This window comes from Sceloporus undulatus, chromosome 2, assembly GCF_019175285.1.
Source record: "Sceloporus undulatus isolate JIND9_A2432 ecotype Alabama chromosome 2, SceUnd_v1.1, whole genome shotgun sequence".
Lineage (NCBI taxonomy): Eukaryota > Metazoa > Chordata > Lepidosauria > Squamata > Phrynosomatidae > Sceloporus > Sceloporus undulatus.
This window is the reverse complement of record NC_056523.1, coordinates 206811674-206824261: the sequence shown is the minus strand read 5'-3', so window position 1 is coordinate 206824261 and position 12588 is coordinate 206811674. Positions and strand designations below refer to the sequence as shown.

The 12588-nt window shown below is 39.4% G+C and overlaps 1 pseudogene; it reads right to left on the bottom strand.

The window, feature by feature from the left end:
• The window catches only part of LOC121920542, an 18878-nt pseudogene extending 6290 nt beyond the window's left edge, over window positions 1–12588 (bottom strand).

The window sequence follows — 12588 nt, the reverse complement described above, 5'->3', positions numbered from 1 at the left end:
AAACATTAAAAAAAATTTCCATTACAAAGAAAATAAAAAAATTTCATCTATTTAGTAACTGATTTAATTCTTAATGTCCAAAATTGACTTTCCAAAAATTTTCTCCTTAACCCTCTTTAGGAAATTTCTGTGATCTTTCAAAATCTTTTAACCTCCTAAGCCAATATGTAAGTCCCTTAATCTTGTTATACCAAGAAAGGTATATACAAAACATCAAAAATTTCTTTTTTCCGAAATGCCACTATTAAGTTGATGTAAATAACGAATATATTTCACTATCCTATTCTTGGAATAATCTGCCGAAAAATTAAAGAAAAAAATAAACAAAACGCTTTTTTTGTCAAATCTCCTTGTTAACTTCTAATTAAACTAATATTGTTTTTACTACAATATTTCCTTTTCATATTCCAGACCTTCAACTTTTTTTGTACCGAGTAAAGGAAATCCAATTTTATTAAAATAAAATAGAGTCTTTGTGATTAAAGTACATTTTAGAATTCTTTATCCATCTCCTTCCTGTAAGTCTATTATCAAAAACTGTCAACAAAAAGAAAAATAAAGTTGAGAAGGTTAATTTTGAGAAATTCCATTTTGAGTCCTCAGCTTTCACTAAATAATTGCTAAAAGTTTTCAATAAGTTAAGAAGTTTTCGCTTCTTATTTCAAAATGCTTAATTAATGCCACCATATTAATGTTCCATTCTTTTCCCAATATACTTTAGCAAATAACCCTTTTCCCAAATCTTCCTTTCTTTTCTTTTCCCATCTCTATTCTGTTTTACCAAAAACACAAGATATCCTAATCCAGCTCTACTTATAATTCAATTTTACTTTTAATCATCCAAAATTTTTCCATGAATGGGATCTCTTAAGATTTCCATAATTTGGCTATATTTCTAACCCTGGCCCAAGTAGTAACGATGATTAGAAGTGAAATTCTCCAAGAACCTTGCCTCTTCACTATTCAGTTATTGAAGTTTATATCCTTTTAACAGCCCCAACCACATATGATGCAAATGTCCCTTTTTTGTTTTTGTATTTTATGAAGAAAAAGTCCAGTTCTTACAATTTTAGTACAGCACGCCCAGTTACTGTTGGTTGAAAAGTATCACCTGAGGCAAAATTATTCCTGAAAGAGCCAGTGGGCTCAACAGGTTAGATAATCATCCAGAAAAACTGAAGAACATTCTTAGAACCCAACAGTGGTTATCATTCAACTGCAACTCCCAAAAATATTGTGAAAGGCCTATAACGATGTGGCACTGAGTTTATCTTCAGTCCCTACCCCCCCATCCCTGTACCAAAGCACCAAAAATCTTGATTTGACTATTACTTATAAAACATTTTTTTGAAATCACCAGTTTAAAAAACTAAAGACAAAGGGGATAAACCTCACCAAGCCCCACAATACAGTTCAAAGATACTTCAGATAAACACTCTAAACTATGTGTATCATTATAAGCCAACTAATAAGGCACATAAGAATTTAAGTAAATACACAGTAATTCTGATTTTAAGTATTAGAGATTAATAGTGGTACAAAAAACCCTTGAGGTTTAATTTTTATATTTTTAAAAAACAGACCTTCCAAAAATAACCTTTCTAAAAATTTGTCAAACCATATGACAGACCTGAATTTTTTTCCTTAATAGTGTAAAACATTTTTTTTTTCTGAAAAAATGTACAAAACTGAAATCAGGACATACTTTTCCTTTCATTTTCTCCAAAATTCCATTACACATCATTTCATAGTACTAAAAGCAGTAACCTCTCTCACATGATTTAATTAAACAAGTTAAAAGTGTGATCACTTTTGATCACATTAAGACAATTATCGTTATCAATCACATAGTATATCTGGACATTATTTTTACTTCATGGGAGAAAGAAGGCACTGCCTATTCCAAAATGTTACAAACAGGTGCTGATAACAGTTAGTTTGATTGGTCAAAGAAATACCCCCTTCCTACAGAAAATAAAATTCTTGGTTGTTTAAAGGCCATCCACTAAATCTATTTGAAAAAGCCGGAACAGTTAATAACAGGACACAGAAGATGTTGGGGAACATATTTGGAATAAAACCGAAAATATGTTCCTGAAATTCATTAGAAAAGGAGGTTCTACGAAATGTTATTAATATATAGAAGAAAATTTTTGTGGAGGCTATAAGCCCACTTGAACAAAAAAAGATATGGAAAGACCATCCCTTGAGTTGTTACTGTGTATAGAATTACACGGAACCACCAAAGTTTCATGTTTTAAGGATGCAGCGTTGGTTTTGGCTACTCCAGTCTCTGTCTGAAGATTTACTGGTATGGGTGGACTGGGTCTTAAAATGGAAAAGGTCACAGAAATGTCAATTGTAGATTTGGAGAAGGAAACTCTGAGGTGATGGTTTTTCTCCAAGGTCATGATTATGAAGCTCAATAAGAGCCGGGATTGCCTCTTCCAGAGCCCAACTGGATGAGCCCATTGTTGCGATCTTTCCAAAAGTGAAAAGTAAAATAGTTAAACCCAACCTCATATAGATAATTCGTCAGCCCAAAGGTAATGAAATACGGTGAAAAACCTGCGGGGTGACTTGAAAACACAAACCACGGAAAAGACAAAGTGAGAATAGGAGCCCGGGGGCCCAGTGGGGTAATGCCTGTACGTCAGCAACCTCATCAAACCTAAGGTTGTGAGGTCACATCACTAAAGGCGCAAGCTTGACTCAGGCTTGCATCCTCGAGGAGGTGCTAAAAGGAGACTCAGATGTTGGGGGCAAATTAGCTTTACAGTTGAAACTGCTTGGACGCAGTTTGGTATGAAGCGGACTGGTGCTGTTTTAATCCAGAATCTGTAGGGTACCGATATATTCATCTATAAGTCGACCCAGTATAAGTCGAGGGCAGTTTTTTTGAGGCCAAAATCAGGGATTTTGATATGACCCGTGGATAAGCTGAGGGCATGTGTTACAAAAATCTAAGGGGTAAACAAAGCACCACTCCCTCTCTACATCTCCCCTCTTGAACCTCTCTGAAGGGTCACAGTATCAGCATGGGAAAAACAGTCTTGGGGTCATATAGACACATACACACACACACCTCTTGCATCAGCATTTCCAGGCTCATGGCTTGCACAAAAAGGGGCACCAGCCTTGCTTTCTCCCTGCCTTGAAGCCCAGCATTTCCAGACCTTGGCTAGCAAAATAAAAAAAGGACACCAACCAGCCTTTGCTTCTCCCTGCTTACCCAGCCATTTCCAGACTGCTAACAAAATAAAAAAGAGGACACCACCACCTTTCTTTCTCCCTGCTTTTAAGCCCAGCATTTCCAGACCCATGGCTTGCAAAAACGGAATCCAAGCCTGGGCATGCTCCCTCACTCTGCGTCCCTTCTCTCAGCAGCTGTTAGCTCCAGCTGCGAGGGAAGGCTGAAGGATCTCTCTCTCTTCTCTCTCTCACACACACACACACAACACACTCACACACACACACAGGGAGGCTGCCGGCACCGGGAACTCAAACAGGGGCTGTTTTACTTGGCAACAGAGGAGGGTGGCACTTTTTATGAACTTTTATCAAAGACAAAACCTATTGCCCCTTTCACAAAGTCATCCTTGATTTTTGGAGTCCATTTTTGGGGCATACATTTTTCGAACTTATAGTCGAGTATATACGGTATTTCATCCTGATACACCTCAGAAAAAGGCCTAGTGCTGGAAACTGAGTTTACTAATTGGATGTGCCTCCAAACAAAACAGATCTCCCTTCCATTTCAACTTGAGATGGTATTTGGTCAGATTTCCTGCATATTGTAGAGTTCTGCCTCTTTATTTACAGTGGAAAATGCAAGAACAAGAGCATATTCAAGCTGGAGCAACTATATGTTTGTTGTTACAAGACTAAACATTTTGATTAATATTATTCCTCATTTCCTGACCATTCGTATCAAACTGCCATACGTATTAATGATGTGTTTCCCTCATAATTTAAGCAAGTTTTTGTGTAAACTACGGAAAGAATTGAAGCTTTCACAATACAGCCAGTGCCAGCAAAAAGATTCTTTAGGTCATCAACTGTGACAGAAGGTCTGTAAAAGACAAATCCCTATGATCAGTTAAATACCAGGTTAAACAATAAAGAAAAATAATGAACTGTCTTACGGCACGTTTAAGGCTAACCAATGCATCACCGCATCACCTTTCATGGACCAACCCATTTCTATCAGAGTATTAATGTGGATATTAGCCCATGATAACCCCTTTACAGACAGGAAAAACATGACTAAAGCACTCATGACAAAGTCCACCAAATCTCTGTTTAAAGACCCCAACAAGAAGCCTACAAGTCGTCTCCAACTTATGGTGACCCAAGGTGAGCCCTAGAAAGGTTTTTCTGGGGCTAAGAGTATTGACTTCGCACTCGTCCAAGGGATTGCCATGGTCGAGTTAGGAATCAAATCCTGAGTTCCACAGTCACAGTCTGATGCTCAAACTACACCATACTGACTCTCAGTGAAACAGTCCACCATACTGGACACAATCCATTCCACTGTTGAGCAGTTGTCACTGTCAGAAGAGAAAGTGGGAGCAGATACTTGATTGTTAAATTGTATTTTTTTAAATATTAATGCTACAACCTATCTAAAAGACAAATTCAGATGCAGACAAAATCTCAGGAACCAGAGGGATCAAGGCCCCACACAAAAATCTCTGGGGAGCTACTGGGCTCCATGGCATATCTGCCCATTCTACTGCAGCTTATAACAGATACAACTGTTCTGAGGAACACACATGTGACCATGGGTGTGTCTGCATGCAAGTCGCCACTGAAGAGAATGGTATGGGCCCATCTGGCAGGTGCTTCCAATATGCAGATGCCAGCCCACAGAAGGAATGTCCCGACTGTATCATGGTAAATTAATTTTAACTGTCCCATATTTTGTTGTTTGCATGTAGGTTTTTCTCTGTCATTTTGCAATGAAAGTCATTTCAATTTCTCTAGAGGTTTGCCATTTTTCTTACTCTTAAGGCGAAGAGAGTGACTGTGCCCATGGTCACCCAGTATGCTTCCATGGCTGACCAGGGATGCAAAGTCTGGTCTCCTAAAGTTCTAGTCCATCCTCAAAAATACTACACCACTCGGCTCACTTCATAAATAGCACATTTTCTGCTGAAAAAATGTTCTGCAACTCCAAATTTACATGATACTTCAAACATCTCTAGTCCAGTGCAAATGTCAGGGCTAACTTTACTATCAGGCAGCTGTTTTTTGGCTTAAAACATGTAAAAGGAAGCAAACTGTAACTGTTGTGTAACTGCATTTTTAATTCTGGGGGAAAGTAATTTCTGTTCTGGATTAGGTAAAAATTATTTCTGGCTGGTGCCCCTCATATACTTACAGAACATCAGCATACTTACGAATGTTGGAGAGTGTGCAAAGTGGCAGATGGTGGGAAGATATTTTGGAAGTTCTTTGAACCAGGCTTCTTAAAGCGATGCAAAGAACTATTACTGTAATCCTTTGTCAGACCTTGGTCCTCCTGTCCCCTCACGAGGAAGTTGCACTGTCTGATGCTTTGAAAGTGTAACACGCAGCATCTTTCCATAAAGTTTTTTGCCCATTTAAATGATTCATGGCTAAAACATTAAGTGAAGAGGTTAAGGCATGGGGAGAGAATATATAATCACTACTCAACTGAATCTATATTTTCTAAAATACACGTATCAAATCACCTAGTGAATGAATTACAACTTACCATCATTCTCAGTTATTTTGCATGTTTCGAAAATTACTGATCTTTACATTTTCGGTCAAGTTAAGATTCCTCATATAATCGTCTGAATATATCTTTCAAATTAAATGTGGAGAATTAGGCAATCTGCAACCACATTAAGCACTAATTAGGAAACAAGTTTTTTGGTTGCAAAGATTTTGTAGTACCTTGGAGACTAACTGAAAGAAAGAAGCTGGTAACACTAGCTTTTCTTAGACCTGAGCCCATTTCCTCAGATGCATGCAAAAACACGAATCTAAAGGAGTAGGCTCGAGTCTATGAAAGCTGATGCTACAAGCTTCTTCTTCTTTCAGTTAGTCTCAGTTAGTCTCAAAAGTGCTACAAAATAACATTTGCACACTGATTTTCAAGACTAACACAGGTATGCCTTTGAATTCTACTTTTTTGGGTTAAAATCCACATTCTGAGGAAGTGGAACAGAGAAATTTAATTTGAAACACTTAAACAAGCTAGGTTTTTTAATGCCATACTAAAATTAATGGTACACTGTAACTGCCACAGGAAACCTTAACAGAAATGAAGAATACAATAACTACAGCATAAAAGGAGTAAGAGGTAGGGAAGGAATGTAAGAGGATCTAGAAAGGATAGAATGTAAGAGGATCCCTGAGTTCAAAACTCTCAGGTTCCCAGGGAAACTGACTTCTGATAAGCAATTTTTTTGCTTTCCCACATTAAAATTAACAAGCCACTATAACAGAGAAAGGAAGAAGGGAGGTGAAGAAAGGAAAATATGTGGCAGCTTTTAAAGTCAAATTGGTTTTTTTATTTTACCATAAGCTTTCATGGATATAAACTCACTTCTTTGGCTGCAGTATTGAGTGATATTAAAGCCTCAAGTATAAAACATATTTATATAACTGGGGAAGAGGAACAAAATGTACTACGAGAGGACCAGCCCTTTGAACATGTAGGGCAACTGACATGATTTGCATCTTTCTGGATCCTATTACATTCAATCCCACTACCACAACTGTATAAATAGGCTTTGTACTTAAAGACTTAATATCACTTTGTACTTCATGTGATGAAGTAGGCTTATGAGACTTAATATCACTTTGTATTGCATCTGACGAAGCTCATGCTAAAATAAAAAATAAATAAAATAAAAAATAGTCTTAAAGGTGCTTAATGGTTCTTTCTTTCTCTTTCTTTCTTTCTTTTTCCCTTCCCTTCCCTCCTTTTTATGCTGCAAGAGACTAACATGGCTACTTCTTTGAAAATGACTCTATAATAATAGATACAGTACATTCTATGAATTACAATAGCTATATTTTATTGACATCGTTAATACCTAGCTGGGCTTGTGTTGCATCTGCCATTTGAACTAAGGCATTTTCCTTCTTATTAAACATGATTTTTACACGATGGACATCCCCATAAACACCTGCAAAAGTAAAACACATTTTTAATGCATGCTGTGCAACAATATCATTCAGGTTATCATATGTTGTAGAGGAATATCACATCTGTGTTATACTAAAGATATCTTTAAACAAAGTATCAAAAAATTAGGAGGCTGATCAACTGGTCTTATTCTGATCTTATGCTAGTCAAAAGATCAACTCATCAATTGCAGGATTTGACTCAACTACTCCAAAACTCTATAAAATGTTTTAATAAAAACAGCAATAGGTATACAACTTAGTTAAAACAGAACTAAGTGGGAACATCACACAGAATAGGAATAAGCACACTTGTCGTCCAAGAGTGCTTGGCAATCTATTCCAGCGATGGGAGGCATCCAATGGAAGGAGGAGTTGGAACCTTCTCATGGACTCTTCACTCAGTCGAGTCAACCACTTCCCCATCAGTACAGTTGGCCTCAATCTCAAGGGCATTGGCCATATGGACTATCTGGTTGGCAAATGACCTGATGTCATCTGGAGGGGAGGCCAAGTCGACTAGGTGCACTGGCATCGATGGCTTTTCCACATCTGACTCATGTGTTGGAGAGTGAGATACTTTCAGAGATCAAGCTGACCTTGGAGTCTTCATACATCTTCAGGAGAGGCCAAGAGTAGAGTGACTCACACTGAGGTGGAACCAGAAGTCTGGTCAGAGTGGAGGCCCTAGCTACCAGCCAGAGAGGAAAAGGCAACTGAGCTTTCGAGCACTGGAGATTACGGCAGAGTTGGTCAACATTGACTGGCAGGAGGTATCGGCCACTGTTGAAGTCGCAGATCAAGTCTGGATAATGCTGGAGGAAATAATCTTGGAATGAAGGCTCATCCTCCAGCCTAGCATCTTTGTCCGTCTTGCTCCCAAGGGTCACTTGGTCCCTCTGAGGGGGCTTATCAAAGGCTTGAGCCCGAGGGCTTTCCTGAATTCAAGCCCACGGGCTCTTGATGCCACCTGACTGGCTGGGTACAGGGTTAGTCAGAGGCTCTGGTTCCCAGATCTCTCCCTCTGACTTAGTATCGAGGTGGACGACCTGGGAATTGCTACCTGATGGAGTTGAGAGTGTTTAAAGCCAGGGCAGAGAAGCTACAAGTGGAGATTCAGCTGAAGTCACAGGTTCTTCATGGCTGATTTTCCCCAGCAGGGAAGCAGAGTGCCCTCTTAGAGGTCGAATGGTCAGCTGGTCTATCCCTCTTCGAACGGGAAGACTTATCCTCTGGGTGCCTCCATTTAGAGGACTTTTTGGACCCTTCATCCCCTTGGTCCTTCTCAGACTGGGAAGCTGCCTTGTCTTTGGAAGACTTTTGCCAGGGCCTTCCTCTGTCTTTTTTCCTATCTTTACCGGAGGTAGCGGGGGCCTCAGCCAAGGAGCCTTGGGCTGTGGGAGCAGAGGTCAGTCTCGGCTTGCTTCCATAAGGCCACCTTGAGTTTCAGGGCCTGGTTTTTGAGGGCCTGGGTTGTCATAACCTTGCAATGCGGGCAAGTCTTGATATTCTGTGGGCTTCCCCGAAGCACAAAACACCAATCATGAAGATCAGAAGTGGGGATCTTGACACCATATTTGTCACATTGCTTGAATTAAGCCATTTTCCACAGAGTTGAGAAGCAAAATCAGAGAACAAATCGTAAGTCAGACAGTCCAAGGTCGAGCAATCAGCAACAACCTCAAATCTGCAGTCCAAAAGAATGGCCAAAATCCAGAAAAAAGGTTGAAGTTTAAGCTGTTAGGTCAATCCAACAGTGAAACAAGCAACTTTAACAGAGCAAAGTTCCTTCCTAGCTGCTATCGCGGTGGACAAAAGAACTGAAGAAACAGCAGGAACTCTAGGGGCTTTATAGGGGTGGATGGAGCTAAAAAGTTGCAACTGAAGTTCTGTTTAGTGATATTACAAGTTTCCGAACTAGCTGTGCAGGCACAGACTTAACCCATTTGTGTCATTTGCAGAGACCACGAAGAAAAAACTCACATACAGGCAGAGGGACAAATGGAAATGAACTTTCTCCCACCCCAATTTGGACTTTTGGTCCTTGCTCCTCACTGATAAGAGCTCACTCACGGCACATTTTCTACTGCGTTTGTTGGATGAATAAGTTTTGCCAGTAGAAAAGGAGGAGGAGCTCTTAAATTGGAGAGATTCACCTCCATCTTCTTTTCTAAGTCCTGCAGACCTTTATTTTAAAAAGCAGGCCACTGTGGACCCTGCCAACACCCTGCTTTAGAAAGACATTAGAGCCAGTTCAGACCCAACACCTTTCAATCCAGATGTGGGCGGGGGGGGGGGGCGGGGGGATAACAAAACCCCAAATTACTTCGTTCAAAAATGAGAAAGCACTGGGCTCAAAACTGCATCACAAGCATCTGAGGCACTGGTTTCTTCCTTGTGTCCATTCTGCCCCCTTATCTGATGGCCAGAGAGCATCATAGCAGAGATGAGGTGTATCTCTTGTCTGATGGCCAAAGCCAGGAGGACAGGTCTTTTTCTAATTTAACTAAATGCTTTTACTTCCCTGGCTGCCTGAGATGCCTTCAAAAACTGGACACTGAATCATACCAAGGGGAATCACTGGAGGGAGAGGTGGGATGGCCTGCATATGTGCCATTCCATTCCTACCAGCCTTCCAACAGACCTTGTAGCAATGCTGATAGGGCACTTGAAAACTTCAGTCCAACAAAATCTGCTCAATTAATCTCTCTTCCTGCTCCTTTATCATCTACATTGATAACACTAGCATTCACTTTGAGCTGTGCAATTAAGTCAAGGCTAGGCTAGTTGGGTCTGACCACATGATTTCACTTGATCATATAGGTGAGGATAGAAGGGCAGGTGGTGAAAGGGGGAGGAGAGATGGTAAACAATGTGCTGAGTGAGGAGGACAGGAATGAGAGAACTAATGTGGGCAAGCAGGCGGTGGTGGGGGCAAGGAAAAGATGGTGGAAGGGGCTCTGGAAGTTGCCCTCAGGGCAATGATTTCAGCAAGTCTGGATGCCTAACTAAACAAGGAAGAGAGAGGAACAATAGATAGCTGGAGGGTGTAGTCCTCCAATTGGCAAGAAGAAAACACTACTTTCTTATATGGATACTTCTGCTTTACTCCCAATGACATCCAAGGAACAAAAAAGGGACTCTGATCTTCCTAGCAGGAACAGCCAAAACTTTGCAAGGTTGCCCCTTTCACTAGAATGTCTAAGATCAATTGATTACCTTGTCCTAATTCTAATGATAGGAATTAATCCTTTCACATGCGCCGCTCCTTACTGACCAAGAAAATGCGCTTATGCAACTCCACACCTATTTGAGATGATGTATCATGCATATTATGTTCAACGTTTGCATTAAAAGCATTTTAACATACTAATTTGACATAAGTATCAGGGAATCTTCCATGTATGTAAATGAAAATCTGTAAGTCACCATATTCACCTTGGATCTCATCCCAGGAAAGATTGTATATAAATCAATATAAATAAATATTTATTGGGGGACGGGATAGCTTCCTATGCAGAAGACGTCACATGAATTCTTGAAAAAGGTGTGATGTCTTAGTCTTTCTATATTTTGAGCATTCATTCCTCAACTATAAACTATGCTTTGGGTTTTATTTGCACAGAAACTAACTTACCAAACAGGATAAACAGTCCATCTGGTGTGATTGCCTGCATAAAATCACAGAGAAAGTTAGTTTTTTTTAATAAGCTATATTAATATTAAAAAGAAGAAAAACCCCTACCTGAATTATCTTAAGGGGAGTGGGATTTTCGGATATGGGTCCCAACTGTTTTAAATGTGTAAGCCGCCCCGGTTGTGTTGCACAGAGAGGCAGGATATAAATATCATCATCATCATCATCATCATCATCATCATCATCATCATCATCTTGAGGCTAGCAGGGAACCCTAAAGATACCTATAGCCCTAGCAGGTATATTGAAACAACTTGCATGTGTCTCACACCATATTTTCTCTACACTAACACAATAAGTCATTTCAAATATATTTTCCATTGATAATATTGGCTACTATCCAATCTCAATGTAAATTTTGCTAAATGCCATGCACTTAATTGGCTTAAAATATAACTTGTATTTCATATATTAACCTTACATCAGGATTGAGATTGCTAACAAGCAGAACAGAATTTCCAGGCATTCCAGTAACTCCTGGGATAGCCATTCGCCCAGTCATGGTAGAGGTGGTGATTGCAAGAGGCCCAATTGCACTGGCAACAGTTGGGACTGACAAACCTGAAAAAGTCAACAGTTTCATAGAAATATTTTAGAAAATGCACATGGAATTCAACTTTTAACTGTGACTCTGAAAAATAAATAGAAACATGGGAGCATTTTTAAATAAATACTTTAGAAATAAGAAAAGTCCTGCAATTTATTCCTCCTCACTGAGTTCAGCAACACATACTAATCTTTTCAGCCTACATTGGCATGGCAAATAAAATACAAATACTTTTGTGAACCTTAAAATATCACCTCTTCTTACTTCTGTACATTGAGCAACACCAGGCTTTGGCCCTCACAGCAGTAAAACCAGGGCCAGGCAGCTAGTGGGCGTTCAAGATGTTTGGCATTAACTCTCATCAGTCCTAGCTACCAATGCCAATGGAGAATGATGATGGACATGGCAGTCCAAAATCTGGAGTGTGGTAAATGTTTGTACAAAACAATGCCACTACAGTTCATCTTAAATGGTTAAAAACATTTTCCTGTCCTAGAAAAGATGAATGACCTAATATTCTCAGTTCTCCAATCAGAGACAAGAAAAGTACAGAAGAGTCAGAAATGACTTACTGTATATACTCACGTATAAGTCTAGAAAATTTAGTAAAAAAATGATTCCCAAAAAAACCTTAGTCAACTTATCCACGGGTCAATGTAAGTACTGCACTTTGACTCTTATTAAAAAAAAAGAACCATTCCCTGGTTAAAGACAAGAGTATAATCTGTTCTGTTAGCACTGATCCCCCTCTACTCTCTCATCCATCCAGCCTTTAGTGTGAATACAAACAGTTATGCCACCTGGAATTTTCTAAGTTCTCTGGCATTGGTTTCCTTTGTTTTGTCCTTTAGATCCTTTGTTACATGCTCTTAAATTTTACTCTCAACTTATCTACTGATCATACCAAAATCCATTATCTTGGCCCCCAAACCTGCCCTTCACTTATACATGTCAAATATATATGGTAATTAAAAGTGTGCTAGATTTTACTCACATTTTCCTTCCAAAACCAGTAAGTACAATAATAGTTATTTTTAAAAGCTAGACAAAGCACTAAAAATACAAAATTAGGTTTTAATCACACTAAAAAGGACTTGCCTGCAGCTTGGGGAAAACCAATGGCAGGGGCAAAGCCAGCAGCCCCTGCATATGGTGAGGAGATGATACCTGGAGTACCTGA